The following is a 13,025-nucleotide window of genomic DNA, read 5'->3' on the forward strand; positions in this document are numbered from 1 at the left end:
CAGGGCAGACAGAGAAGAGAACTACACATCCTTTGTTCTCCCTGAAATACTCTGACAGAGATATGTCATGACGTTGGCCTGTGGGTAAGGTTTATGACCCCCCCCCCCCCCCCCCCCATAAATACCTTTCTCCCTTCCCCTCTCTTTCTGACCCTACTGAAGGACTGTTGAATAGCCTGTGTTAAATATAGAGAGTCTGGGAACATCAAACAAACGGGGAAAAGGAACCATATTTTGGTAATAAAACCAGTTGGAAATATGCTTTGGAACTTAATGAGTATGGATGTCAGTTCGGTTCTCATCTGAGACATTATGACTGATGACAGGACGACATAAACTGCACCTGGGAAAGTATACACCCTCTAGTTATCAGAGTCACATGGAATTGTTATGCAATTGAAATGTTTGATATTGAAATTGTTTGTTAGGAGATTAAATGTAATTTTAGCTTCCAAATGAGAGAATTGGGTTTTCATAAGGAAAGTGCCCTGCTTGATCAGTGGCCCGCCCCTGTGAAGAGACAGGGGTTATAAACGATGAAACACATCCTTCCCCCTCTCCACTATATAAGCCTTTGACGAAAAGATAACCACATGTTCCAGTACGTGAGGTCTGCAGCCTCTGCGTTATAAGGACACACATGTCAAGTACAGAACTAAGCCAACCTCGGCGTGAGCTTTGGTGCCGAATGGTATGAACTTTGAGCTTATTCACTACAGAAGTTATACTTCCTAGCCGTTGAGTTAGCAGCGGCCGCTGTAGACGTGGGCTAGGAAAGGACGGACCATTGACATTCTTCCGAGGACAGGAAGATCTGTTGGCCAACCCGGCCAGCATCTACGGCCAATATACCGAAGCGCAGCTCAGAGTAAATATTTATTGCATTTTCCTTTTCCAAATGGGCGGTAATTTAGTAATGCATAAGATAATGTATTTACAATAGCATAGCTGCTGTTTCTTTGTTCCTAAGTCTTCCCGCTCTTTCATTCAAGCCCAACCCCCTTTCCTTTGTGTAACCAGCCATCATACAGGTTCCGTCCACCAGGGACGTTTTCTGTATGACATCATTTGTATTCTGTGTATTTGTAATTCTGTGTGATTAGTTTAGGTATTTAGTAAATAAATAATTAAACCCAATTTTGTATTGCTGATTCAACTTGTTAGCCAGGGTTCGTGAAGATAGCCAAGAATTTACAACTTTCATTATGAGACTGAAAATAAGATAAGAGTTAATATTGACTGCTATCGATGTAAAATATAAATAGGTCTTTAAGAGTTTATTCGGAAGATAACGGCTCTATAAACACTTCCGTGGTGTACCGACTTTCTAGTTAATTACATTTACATGATTAGCTTAATCAGGTAATATTAATTACAGAGAAAGAATTTTATAGGTTAGCATGTCATATCACTTAATCCGGCAGAGCCAAAGACACGACAGATAGTTCCTGCTCACTGCTGGCCTGTCAGAGGGAGGATGAGCATGGTTTAAACTTACTCATCCTATCGTTGGCGTGCAGGCTGGTCCCAGCCTCGTGACGCACTTCCTGTTGCCGGGTGTAGTTATTGTCTTTAGTAGTTGACTTATCTTGTGACTGCACAATGCACAGTTCTCTAAAACCCCTACACCCCCTTGTATGTACATTTCAAATATTGTAGCATAGCTTCTCTGTTATATTATATAGGTTATGCAAACAAATAACCAGTTCAATCCTAACACTAGCTAGCTACAACACAGGTATAGTTCCTCCCAGGCAAATATGAGTCATAAAGCCAGTCATTCCTTTACCCTCAGCCATCATCATCATCAAAACACTTCTCCAGTTTTTCTCCTAATGAGAGACACAGAGGCTAGCTAACTAACTAGGAATAACGTTAGATTATAGTCACAGGAGGCTGCTGAGGGGAGGACAGCTCATAATAATAGCTGGAATGGAGTGAAGGGAATGGTATTAACCACGTGGATAACATGTTTGATGTGTTTGATACCATTCCATTGATTCCATTCCAGCCATTACTATAAGCCCGTCCACCCCAATTAAAGTGCCACATGCCGCCTGTGATTAGAGTACATTTTAGGTATAGCAAACACAGCTACCTAACTAGCTAGCTAAATTTGGCTAGATTGGCTTGTAGTACCAGCAAGCAGGCAGGATGAAAACCACTACATTGACCATGATCCTTTGCTAGTTACAACCACATTCACCATGATCCATAGCGATTTATGGTGCCATTCAGCCAATGAGGTATATAAATCCTGGATCGCTGATGCTATTTTTTGGCCAATGAGAGGTCGATCATATTGGCATTCCTCAGAAAAGCAGTCCACCATAAGATTTAATGGAATTATACAGTATTTCATTTAAATGTTTAAAGTACAAAATTACATGTCCTTTAGTGGGGACAGTAACATTAGAACTTTCTAAAACTTATACTTTATGGAAAATATTTGTATATATTTTTTCATGTTTCTGTTTAGCTCACATAATTTAATTTAAAAGTATGCTTTAAGGTGTCTGTAAGAGAATAACCATGGTATAAAAAAATGAGTAAGTGCATTTCTATAGTCGGAGCTATAGAAAGAGGGCCGAGTTCCCAAGTTGGAATTCAGAGTAGGATGACTGTTCAAATAGTTTTTTTCCCAAGTTCCCAGTTGTTTTGAACGCACTGAGGTCGGAAGTCTGAGATTTCCGAGGTCCCAGTTGTTTTGAACGCGGCATCTATAGCGTCTGTGACAGCATGAGCAGCCATTGAGGCTCTCTCTTTTGAAGTAGTACATTTTATTCTTCACGACTGGCTGATCCCTCCTGATAATCCGGTTGGACATGACTCCAACAGGGTCACCAGGAGGGATCAACCAATAAAGTTGGAAGTCCCACCCAGTTCACTACAATAAAATGGTGGAAACCCTCAATGGCATTGCCCATGCTAATATGACCTTTTTGGCCACTAGAGGCCTCTATCATTCTCTATGGTCCTTCTCCACTTGTACATCATCAGGCAAATTACATTTATAAGGGTGGAATCATAAAGTAAATGTGTAAAGTTATAAAAACTAATTTAACTAGCTGTGCAATATATTTTATAGTAAAAGGATAAGTAGTAAATATTTGTTAAGTGTATGCATGCTTTGCTCCTTTGAGAAAGAAATGCTGATTCAAAACAGGTGTGGTGGTATTAAAGGCCCAATGCCTTATAATCTTAATATAAACTAATTTCTGGTTAACAAGTACCTAACTTTTGTTTCACAATTTAAATTGTAAAAAAAAGACAAAAACAGCTTCTTAGCAAAGAGCCTGGTAGTGGTCTGAGTGATGGGCTTAATTGGACGAGCCTAATGGGAGGGATATACAACCTGAAAACTAGCTGTTATTGGCAGAGGTTTGAAACTCTTTGTTATTGGTCTATTAACTTATACCACCTGGTGATGTCACCAGGCAGGCCAAAACTCCAACCCTCAAAACTCAACATTTTCAAACAGCCATTACACTAAAATGTAATTATCATTTTCACAGTATTATTCCAACCTCATTGTGTGGGAATATACACAGAGTATACAAAACTTTACAAACACCTGCTCTTTCCATGACAGACTGACCAGGTGAAAGCTATGATCCCTTATTGATGTCACTTGTGAAATCCACTTCAATCAGTGTAGATGAAGGGGAGAAAACAGGTTAAAGGATTTTAAGGCTTAAGTGCCTTTGAACAGGGTATGGTAGTATGTGCCAGGCGCACCGGTTTGTGTCAACAACTGCAAACCTGCTGGGTTTTTTCACGCTCAACAGTTTCCTTTGTGTATCAAGAATGGCCCACCACCCAAAGGACATCTAGCCAACTTGACAACTGTGGGAAGCATTGGAGACATGGGCCACGAAAATCAATATTAAGGTGTTAATGTTTGGTATACTCAGTGTATATAAAGCACAGGGAAACCACTTCCCCTGGACCACTCAACCGTTTTTTAATTTGATAGATGGCAAATGAAAGAAGATGCAGCAATTTGTATAACAAATTCCTTTAATACAGCTTGGTTTGATGCCAATATTGAGAGATGAGATACATTCCTTAAATCATCTTCTGCACATCGTTTGTATTTAATAAACTCTAAAGAAAACATGAATCTCCTTGAGAGAAAATTGGCGTAAAACACACTCAACTACACTTAAAATCATACAAGTTTATTTTGCTAAGAAATACAGAGCTACTGTAAATGACATTGACAGAATGTGTGATGTGAGTGGTATGTGTACAGTACAGGGTCAGTATAAATGCATATGTAGGATATGGGGTGGCTGGGAGGGGGTCCTCATTTCTTCTTCACTGACTGCTTCGGCCTCAGATCTCAACCGCTCCTTCTCCTCCAGGAAAGTGTTATAATCCTCTGCCGATAAACTGAAGGTGGGATGAGAGGGAGGAAGGTAAGGCGAGACAGGGTGAGAGAGACAGGGAGAGAGAGAGGAGAAAATAAGAAAAAAAGTGAATAAAATGGCACAACTATTTTATCAACGATACAGTGGTCCTAACTGAATAATGGTGCGTCACGACAGTACCATTTGCCAATGATGAGAATGGCACTTAATTCCAGTCTATCAACACATACACAACCGTTCAAAAGTTTGGGGTCACTTAGAAATGTCCTTGTTTTCCATGAAAACATACATGAAATGAGTTGCAAAATGAATAGGAAATAGTCAAGACGCTGACAAGATTATAAATAATGATTTTTAATTTAAATAATAATTGTGTCCTTCAGACTTTGCTTTCGTCAAAGAATCCTCCATTTGCAGCAATTACAGCCTTGCAGACCTTTGGCATTCTAGTTGTCAATTTGTTGAGGTAATCTTGAAAGATTTCACCCCATGCTTACTGAAGCACCTCCCACAAGTTTGGATTGGCACTTATGTACCATACGGTCAAGCTGCTCCCCCAACAGCTCAATAGGGTTGAGATCCGGTGACTGTGCTGGCCACTCCATTATGGACAGAATACCAGCTGACTGCTTCTTCCCTAAATAGACTTAATAATTTGGAGCTGTGCTTTGTGTCATTGTCCTGTTGTAGGAGGAAATTGGCTCCAATTGAGCGCCGTCCACAGGGTATGGGATTGGCATGGCGTTGCAAAATGGAGTGATAGCCTTCCTTCCTTCAAGATCCCTTTTACCCTGTACAAATCTCCCACTTTACCACCACCAAAGCACCCCAGACCATCACATTGCCTCCACCATGCTTGACAGATGGCATCAAGCACTCCTCCAGCATCTTTTCATTTTTTCTGCATCTCACGAATGTTCTTCGTGATCCGAACACCTCAAACTTAGATTTGTCTGTCCAATGTCTGTGTTCTTTTGCCCATCTTAATATTTTTTTTTATTGGCCAGTCTGAGATATGGCTTTTTCTTTGCAACTCTGCCTAGAAGGCCAGCATCCCAGAGTCGCTTCTTCACTGTTAACGTTGAGACTGGTGTTTTGCAGGTACTATTTAACGAAGCTGCCAGTTGAGGACTTGTGAGGCGTCTGTTTCTCAAACTAGACAATAATGTACTTGTCCTTTTGCTCAGTTGTGCACCGGGGCCTCCCACTCCTCTTTATTCTGGTTAGAGCCAGTTTGCGCTGTTCTGTGAAGGAGTAGTACACAGCGTTGTATGAGATCTTCAGTTTCTTGCCAATTTCTAGCATGGAAAAGACTAATTTCTCAGAACAAGAATAGACTGACGAGTTTCAGAAGAAAGGTCTTTGTTTCTGGACATTTTGAGCCTGTAATCGAACCCACAAATGCTGATGCTCCAGATACTCAACTAGTCTAAAGAAGGACAGTATTATTGCTTCTTCAAAATCAGCAGAACAGTTTTCAGTTGTGCTAACATAATTGCAAAAGGGTTTTCTAATGACCTTTTAAAATGATAAACTTGGATTAGCTTACACAACGTGCCATTGGAACACGTGACTGATGGTTGCTGATAATGGGCCGCTGTACGCCTACGTAGATATTCCATAAAAAAAAAAAAGCAATTTACAGCTACAATAGTAATTTACAACATTAACAATGTCTACACTGTAGTTCTGATCAATTATGTTATTTTAATGGACAAGAAATGTGCTTTTCTTTCAAAAAACAAGGACATTTCTAAGAGACCCCAAACTTTTGAACGGTAGTGTACAACAGAGAATGAGTTTTTCAATGCCAAGTATTGTTACAATATTAATGACACTGGGCACTTTGAGACAAGGGTCCTACTCGTTGACGATATCAATGCTCAACGAGCGAGCCGAACCGATGATGCTCTTGACGACCGTCTCTAAGGAAGCATTCTGCATCTTGAAGGCGTCATCCTGGGCCTTGAACTGAGCGATCTCATACACAGCCCTCCACAGACACCATTCCGGCTGTCTCATAGCCTAGAGATGGAGAAAGAGATAAGAGTCCAAAGTGGGAATAGGATGTAGAAACCGAGGGGAGCGGAGGGTGGAAGAAAGAGAAAGAGTAAGGAGCAAAAAGGAGGGCAGAGTGTGGAGGAGAGTGGGGGAAAAACGAGGAAGTGATCAAAGGGAGGAGCTGGCGCGGAAAGAGGAAATCCATAATTCTCTTTCCTTAGCCCACCACTTTTCCCACTACCTTCCTCCTGCCTGTAATTGCCTGGCTCAAAGCCCCCCCCCCCCCCCCCCCCCCCCCCGATCATAAATATATCATCAATCAAAGAAGGCCAATCTCCGCCTCAAAGCCCTGTGTGAGACGTCTGCATCTGCCCGTCCGGTACGGGCCTGGCCTCAGACAGCCAGCTACAGAGATGGAGTGAGGGGGGGAAACCAGCCAACAATGTCCAAACCTTGCCGGTTTTACTGGCCCCTTTCTGGATGCCAGCCACCTGCTTGAGGAAGTAAGACCCATTTTTCCCGTGTCCAAGGGCATTGAAATATTTGATATTGATTTATACACTATGTTCTGTTGGAATTTAGAATTCCCAAATCAAAGCTTTTGATTTGAAGATCGGTTGGCCGATCTTCAGGTCATACGTCCTGTCAGGCTGCAGTGAGAAAGAGTAAGACAGAAAGAGAGATCGAGAGAGACAGTAGGGAAGAGAGAGTTCCTTTTAGATGTGTTTTAATCCATCAATCAAGATGAAAGTGGAAAGTGGAACGGATGAAAGTGGAACGGACGCTGTATGAAGTGGAAGTTGCTCTCAGTCTCTGTTCTGCATTAACTTGTCAATGGAATTATCTATCATCAGTGACCTCACAATGAAATGACACCATTTTTCTTCTATGAAATAGCCATTCGCTGGGATGGCCTAAATCTCCTGGCATCGATCTGGCGGACAATAGCAACATCCGAGAATTACTCTTGATTTACGGATGGTGACTTTGTAAAATAGGAAGATTTGCTACTGCTCCTATCCTTTTGTTGAACAGAATGAGTCAGAGACAGGGAGAAAGAAATGAAGGAACAATGAACACAAGACTGATCGAGGCTGCAAGGTTCCAACAGCCCTGTGGCATGCCAGCGAGAGAGACACTTCCACTACACTAGCTAAACCAAGTCTGGGCAATTAGGCCTGGCTTGCAGTCGACGTTCCAAATCATCACATAGGTGTTTGATGGGGTTGAGGTCAGGGCTCTGTGCAGGCCAGTCATGCAGAAACAGGAAAGGGCCTTCCCCAAACTGTTGCCACAAAGTTGGAAGCACAGAATTGTCTAGAATGTTATTGGATGCTGTAGCGTTAAGATTTCCCTTAACTGGAACTAAGGGGCCTAGCCCGAACCATGAAAAACAGCCCCAGACCATCCTCCACCAAACTTTACAGTTGGCACTATGTATTGGGGCAAATAGTGTTCTCCTGGCATCCGCCAAACCCAGATTTGTCAGTCAGACTGCCAGATGGTGAAGCGTGATTCATCACACCAGAGAACCCGTTTCCACTGCTCCAGAGTCCAATGGCGGTGAGCTTTACGCCGACGCTTGGCATTGCACATGGTGATCTTTGGCTTGTGCTTGGCCATGGATATCCCATTTCATGAAGCTCCCGATGAACAGTTATTGTGCTGACGTTGCTTCCAGAGGTAGTTTGGAACTCTGTAGTGAGAGTTACAACTGAGGACAGACGATTTTTACGCGCTGTGCCCTTCAGCACTCGGAGGTCCCGTTCTGTGAGCTTGTGTGGCCTACCACTTCGCGGCTGAGCCGTTGTTGCTCCTAGACGTTTCCACTTCACAATAACAGCACGTACAGTTGACCGGGGCAGCTCTAGCAGGGCCAAAATTTGACGAACTGACTTGTTGGAAAGGTGGCATCCTATGACAGTGCCACGTTGAAAGTCACTGAGCTCTTCAGTAAGGCCATTCTACTGCCTGTGTTTGTCTATGGAGATTTTATGGCTGTGTGCTTGATTCTGTCTGTCAGCAATGGGTGAGGCTGAAATATCCAAATCCACTAATTTGAAGGGGTGTCCACATACTGGTGTATATATAGTGTATTATATAAAGCATGACAAACAATACTCAGTAGATCGACACGGCAAGGGAAATTCTACTAGCATTGGATCAGTAACTGAAAGGTTGCTGGATCGAATCCCCGAGCTGACAAGGTAAAAATCTGTCGTTCTGCCCCTGATCAAGGCAGTTAACCCACTGTTCCCCGGGCGCCGAAGACGTGGATGTCGATTAAGGCAGCCCCCCCCGCACGCACCTCTCTGATTCAGAGGGGTTGGGTTAAATGCGTTAGACCCATTTTAGTTGAAGGCATTCAGTTGTACAACCGACTAGGTATCCTCCTTTATATACACAAAAGGACATTTGGGTAGTGAGGAGATGCTTGTAGTGCCCAGCAGATGGAGCCCGTGAGTAAGAGCGAGGCTGCAGGTGGGTTGGACAAAGTTCTGAGTCTTTCTGTCAGTCAATGCCTATGGGGTTTACAAGGCTTAATCTGTTCCCTCATTAGATATTCCACATATGCACTGACATCAATGCATGTATAATTGGCTAGAGGACTTCGAAAATGATTAACAGAAAAACGCAGCTGTATGAGATATGAAAAATGAATACCATATGAAAAAAAAATCATAAAAGCCACTTTACGATGATTCTATCCTCTTTACGATGATTCTATCCTCTTTACGATGATTCTATCCTTTTATACGCGCTAAATTCTGGGAGACTTTTACGTCCCCCCGGACAACGCTAGATTAATGAATGCAAACGGAAAAGCTTACTTCAGTGGAACAGTATGAATAATGGAGGTTCTTGGGTAATGGTATGCAGCCAGTGAAATCAGGCAGGATCTCTGAAAGGGTAAGCTGTAGGGGGCAGGGCTGGGTACACTGAGTGAGTAGTATTTTTTATCACACCTTAACATGAATCTTGATGGGCAGAGGGATTCCCTTCCTTGAGCTCTTCTGTCTTCTCGTTGAAGTCCTTGCAGAACTGGCCGATAGGGATGCCCTTCTGATGGAGACAGAAGGAGAGAAGACAGAGAGACGGGTGAAATGTTTTAAAATGGATGAGGAGTCTGGACCTGCAAAAACATCCATCCGATTGTCACTCATAGTGGGTGCAGCTCGCTGCTGGAATACCAATAACTGCTGGGGTCTGTCAATCAATCACAGGGCTTTTCAGAGTGGGCTGAGTGTATGTGCACGCATGACCGCCCTGGGGAGTGAGAGCATCTGCAGGTGTGTGTGGTTGTGTGTGTGTCGTTGTTTCTGTAGTGTGTGTGTGGGTGGTTGTTTATGTCCGTCTGTGTTAAAGTGCACACGTGTGTGTGTGTGTGTGTGTGTGTGTGTGTGTGTGTGTGTGTGTGTGTGTGTGTGTGTGTGTGTGTGTGTGTGTGTGTGTGTGTGTGTGTGTGTGTGTCAGGGGGGTATGACAGAATCCATGTGCGTGGCCGCTGAGTGGGAGACCTGAGATGAATGAGCCTGGCGTTTCCAGTGCCTGCCAGGCCAACCAGAGCAGAAGCTAAATGGATGGGTGACATTAAGTCAACACGCGCCACTGGCATTCCCCTCTCTTGTCTAGCCTACCTCCACACACCCATAGCACAATAAGCCATTTCTCAGAGTGGCATTGGGAGGCAATGACTAATCAGCAATCTAATTACTGCCGTTGAAATTTAAACTGACCTTCAACAGCCATCTTTCCCCTAAGGCAATGGACACGGTTTGATTGAAATGTTTCTCTCAGAATAAGCAAAGAGCGAGAAACAGATTTTTGACCACAGTCTAATGGTGCTTTGAGCTGTGCTGCCGTGATGGACCATGTTGAACACTGCCTGCAGTTCCTAATTATGTCGCTAATGAAAAGCCATTCATCCCAGCAGACATTACTCAATGACAGGGGGATGAGGAGGACCTTTATTTGGGACTAACGGAGTAGAAAAGCTCTTTTAACATCTTCACTCTATGTGAGAAAAAAAAAAAAAATAATGAATGTGAATCGATCCATCCATTTATCTGTCAATCCCATCCATCTATCTTACTGCCTCTATCACAGGAGGCTGCTGAGAGGAGGATGGCTTATAATGATGGCTGAAACAGAGTGAATAGAATGGAGAACGCGTGGAACCCACGTGTTGGATGTATTTGATACCATTCCACAGATTCCGCTCCAGCCATTACCTCGAGCCTGTCCTCCCCAATTAAGATGCCACCAACCTCCTGTGCTCTCCATGTATCTCAGCATTTATAGAAACCCAACCTGACTGAAGTTACAACACACCGTGTGTCGTCACGACTCACATGGTTTCAGAGCAGATGAGGCCCATTTGAATGATACAACCTCAGTAATGAAAAGCCATGAAGTCCCTGGAGCCCATCCCCCCCCGTCCCTCAGCTGCTTATTAACAGTAATCCTATGTCAACCTCATTTCTATTGCCTTCCCTCCCCTCCTTCCCATAAAACAACAGAGCTAAACAAACAAATGGGGAGGAGGGGAGGACAGAAAGAAAATGTCTAATTAAATAAGGCTTAATATAAAGGCTGGGCTCCCCGCTCACAGATCCGGGCTCCCCTTCTCTCTTCCTCGTTCCTTCTGTTCACCACCATAAGATAATGATCTGTCGGAGACTCTACGGCCAATGAACAATGACACGAAAAGCCACACAGACTAGCAGAGACTAGAGGAGATGGGTCTAATGCCGTTATAAAGTGCTTAAGCACAGACAGAGGGACATGTATGCAGTCAGACAAACGGACGGCCAATTATGCTAAAGAGAGGATGACAGAGAGGATGACATGAAAGGACCACAGACCAGCGGAGATGCTGTCCCATGGTGTTAGAAACAGATTAAAAGAACAGAGAGAGATGCAGAGAGAGAGAGCGAGATGCAGAGAGAGAGAGATGCAGAGAGAGAGCGAGATGCAGAGAGAGAGCGAGATGCAGAGAGAGAGAGCGAGATGCAGAGAGAGAGAGCGAGCGAGATGCAGAGAGAGATGCAGAGAGAGATGCAGAGAGAAAGAGAGAGAGAGAGATGCAGAGAGAGAGAGAGAGATGCAGAGAGAGATGCAGAGAGAGAGATGCAGAGAGAGATGCAGAGAGAGATGCAGAGAGAGAGAGAGATGCAGAGAGAGAGAGAGAGAGAGATGCAGAGAGAGAGAGAGAGATGCAGAGAGAGAGAGAGAGATGCAGAGAGATGCAGAGAGAGAGAGAGATGCAGAGAGAGAGAGAGAGAGAGAGATGCAGAGAGAGAGATGCAGAGAGAGAGAGAGAGAGATGCAGAGAGCGAGAGAGAGAGAGAGATGCAGAGAGCGAGAGAGAGAGAGAGAGAGAGAGATGCAGAGAGAGAGAGAGAGAGAGAGAGAGATGCAGAGAGAGAGAGAGAGAGATGCAGAGAGAGAGAGAGAGAGATGCAGAGAGAGAGAGAGAGAGAGATGCAGAGAGAGAGAGAGAGAGAGAGATGCAGAGAGAGAGATGCAGAGAGAGAGAGAGAGATGCAGAGAGAGAGAGAGAGAGAGAGAGAGAGTTCCGGAGTTCCAAATTGAGCAGCAGCTGCTGAAAAATGAGCTCCTACAAATATTGAAATTATTTGTACGTACACAGAAAATAAATGTGCAATAAAAATCAAAAACCAAAGAACAGAATTATTTTCACAATGTCGAGGTGTGAGACAAGGCTGCAGTTTGAGTCCAAACCTTTTCAACATTTATATCAATGAATTAGCAGACATGTTGGACCATTCTCCAGCCCCAGGACTCACACTATTTTACACAGAGGTGAAATACCTGCTATATGCTGATGACTTAGTACTTCTATCACCAACCAAAGAAGGTCTTCAACAGAACATTAATATTCTAGAGCAATATTGCCATAATTGGACCCTGGCAGTAAATGTCAAAAAAACGAAAATCATGATTTTCCAAAAGAAAACCAGATGTCAGAAACACAAATATAAATTCACCCTGAACAACACCATAATTGAGCACACTAAACATTACACCTACCTTGGTCTGACCATATCTGCATCGGGAAACTTTAATATGGCAGTGAATGCACTCAAAGAAAAAGCCCGCAGAGCATTGTATGCAATAAAAATGAAATTATTCAAAATCAACATCCCAATTAGAATTTGGACCAAAATATTTGACAGTGTAATCCTACCAATAGCTCTTTACGGAAGTGAGGTTTGGGGGCCACTCAATAAACTGGACTTTAAAATGTGGGACAAACATCCAATTGAAGCCCTACATGCAGAATTCTGTCGGAAAATCCTACAAGTCCAGAGAAATACACCAACTAATGCATGTAGGGCAGAATTGGGCCGCTTTCCAGTAATAATGAAAATACAGAAAAGATCATTACAATTTTGGCTACATCTAAATTCAATTCCAAATTCAACTCTGCAATTTAAAGCACTCCAAACCCAAGAGCTGAGCCCAGAAACGAGCCCTCTCAGTCAGCTGGTGTTGGACCTCACCAACCAAGCTGACACCAGCACTGCTTCAAAAGAAAGAATTCAAATAAACAAAATCATGAACCAATCAAAGGACTCATATTTACAACATTGGAAAAACGAACCAAAATCCCAAAGCCGACTAAAT

At 43.3% G+C, this 13,025-nt stretch overlaps 1 non-coding gene across 1 annotated transcript in view; it reads right to left on the reverse strand.

Moving 5' to 3' along the window:
- Window positions 1-4,002: 4,002 nt before the first annotated feature.
- The window catches only part of LOC106611752 (uncharacterized), a 67,393-nt gene continuing 58,370 nt past the window's right edge, over window positions 4,003-13,025 (reverse strand). Inside the window, exons 3-5 of the transcript XR_014378796.1 lie at window positions 9,341-9,437; window positions 6,238-6,398; window positions 4,003-4,395 (exon numbers count right to left, since the gene is read on the reverse strand). This is a non-coding gene — a transcript (uncharacterized LOC106611752). The remainder of the gene's footprint in view (window positions 4,396-6,237; window positions 6,399-9,340; window positions 9,438-13,025) is intronic.

The sequence above is a fragment of the Salmo salar genome, chromosome 09 (assembly GCF_965601325.2).
Source record: "Salmo salar chromosome 09, fSalSal1, whole genome shotgun sequence".
Taxonomy (NCBI): domain Eukaryota; kingdom Metazoa; phylum Chordata; class Actinopteri; order Salmoniformes; family Salmonidae; genus Salmo; species Salmo salar.